Consider the following 2,396-nt stretch of genomic DNA (forward strand, 5'->3'; position numbering starts at 1 on the left):
CATACCATTTGTTAAAAATTCTCACCAAAGAGAAGCTACAAAAGGGCCTGCTTTGCTGGTGCGCAATGGCACGTTTCCGTTCCTTACTGTCTCTCGCGGTGTCCGTTAGCCCCTCGCCTTCCTCACGTTCAGGCTGAGCACAGCGTGGGCCGCAGCCGGAGGCGGCATAGCGGAGGGGGAGCGGGCGGCGACGAGGCTGCCCCTGCGAGGAATGCGGCAGCCTGGGGTTCTCCGCACGTGGCTGGTGCCCAGGCAGTTCTGCGGTTGCTTTGAGACGGGACTATGACTGCCCCCATCCCCATTACGTCCTTTCGGTTTTTTACCTCCACCGCGTTCTAGTCTCACCGAAGGCTTATGGCCGTCTCTCAGCCACAATCCCTGAAAACGGTGATAATGAAAAGATGGCTGCCCTGGAGGCCAAAATCTGTCAACAAATTGAGTATTATTTTGGAGACTTCGGGTTGCCACGGGACAAGTTTTTAAAGGAAAAGATATAACTGGATGAAGTCTGGGTACCTTTGGAGATAATGATAAAATTCAATAGGTTGAATCGTCTAACAACAGACTTTAACGTAATTGTGGAAGCGTTGAGCAAATCCAAGGCAGAACTCGTGGAAATCAGTGAAGATAAAGCTAAAATCAGAAGGTCTCCAAGCAAACCCCTACGTGAAGGGGCTGATGAGTATTAAAATGATGTAAAAAACAGATATGTTTATATTAAAGGCTTCCCAACTGATGCAAATCTTGATGACATGAAAGAATGGTTAGAAGATAAAGGTCAAGTACTAAATATTCAGATGAGAAGAACAGTGCATAAAGCATTTAAGGATCAATTTTTGTTGTGTTTGATAGCATTGAATCTGCTAAGAAGTTTGTAGAGACCCCTGGCCAGAAGTACAAAGACACAGACCTGATAATACTTTCCAAGGACGATCACTTTGCCAAAAAAAAAAGAAGAAAGAAAACAAAATAAAGTGGAAGCTAAATTAAGAGCTAAACAAGAGCAAGAAGCAAAACAAAAGTTAGAAGATGCTGAAATGAAATCTCCAAAAGATTGGATGCTTGCTGAAATTTTCGGGTGATTTAGATGATCAGACCTGTAGAGAAGATTTACACATCCTTTTCTCAAATCATGGTGAAATAAAATGGATAGACTTCATTAGAGGAGCAAAAAAGGGGATAATTCTATTCAAGGAAAAAGCCAAGGAAACATTGGGTAAAGCCAAAGATGCAAATAATGGTAACCTACAATTAAGGAACAGAGAAGTGACTTGGGAAGTACTAGAAGGAGAGGTGGCAAAAGAAGCACTGAAAAAAATAATAGAAGACCAACAGGAATCCCTAAACAAATGGAAGTCAAAAGGTTGCAGATTTAAAGGAAAAGGAAAGGGTAATAAAGCTGCCCAGGTTGGGTCTGGTAAAGAAAAACTACAGTTTCAGAGCAAGAAAACAAAGTTTGCTAGTGATGATGCACATGATGAAAATGGTGCAGCTGGACCTATGAAAAGAGCAAGAGAAGAAACAGACAAAGAAGAACATGCATCCAAACAACCGAAAACAGAAAATGGTGCTGGAGACCAGTAATTTAGTAAACCAAATTTTTATTCATTTTAAATAGGTTTAAAATTACTTTTGTTTGTGGGGGCTTTTAATAGGAAAACCGAATTAGGTCCACTTCAATGTCCAACTGTGAGAAAGGAAAAGTTTTTTGTTGTTTAACTTGTCTTTTTTTGCTATGTAAAAGAGAATTTTTTTGAATGTATAGTTCTGTTTGTGTTATTTCACACAATTCAAATATCAGAAGGAAGATTCCTCCACTAAATTGCCTTTGTAATATGAGAATGTATTAGTACAAACTAACAAAATATATACTACATGAAAAGAAAAAAGCAATTCTCACCAAAAATAGAAACCTATCCAGGGAAGTTATATGAATTAGTGTCCTCATTTTACAGATGAACAAATGACTTGGAAAATGGAAATTACTTGTCAAATATATACCACAAGCAAACAACATAAAGAGCTTAAAACCACTAAATTGCCGGCCATAATGTCCATGTCCATGCTACAATAAAACAGCTACCTTTGTATTTTCCGTATTTCTCTGTACTCTTCCTTGCAGTCTTATTAAAACATTCCATGTTTTATTAATTGTCTTCACTCCTTTATTTCCACACTGTTATCTTGCATATCCAGGATGTCAGCTCCCCTGCTGTCCTGCATCCAGGCACTTACTGGAACCAGGCCTCAGTTCTTGTTCTAACCTCTCTCCCAAAAGGAATCCAGAGGAATCAGGTTTGCACATCAAGCCAAAGACTTTTCTTAACATTCTCACACAGGAGCAAAAAGAGGGGGCCTATATTGTATATTTCATAAGAAGAAACTAATAAATTCTT

General features: G+C 39.4%; 1 pseudogene across 1 annotated transcript; it reads left to right on the top strand.

The window, feature by feature from the left end:
- The first annotated feature begins 371 nt into the window (after window positions 1-371).
- On the top strand, window positions 372-2,115 carry LOC126951316 (lupus La protein-like; annotated as a pseudogene). The gene has a single exon (XR_007724428.1). The product of XR_007724428.1 is annotated as a lupus La protein-like (transcript).
- Window positions 2,116-2,396: the final 281 nt, after the last annotated feature.

The sequence above is a fragment of the Macaca thibetana genome, chromosome 3 (genome assembly GCF_024542745.1).
Source record: "Macaca thibetana thibetana isolate TM-01 chromosome 3, ASM2454274v1, whole genome shotgun sequence".
NCBI lineage: Eukaryota > Metazoa > Chordata > Mammalia > Primates > Cercopithecidae > Macaca > Macaca thibetana.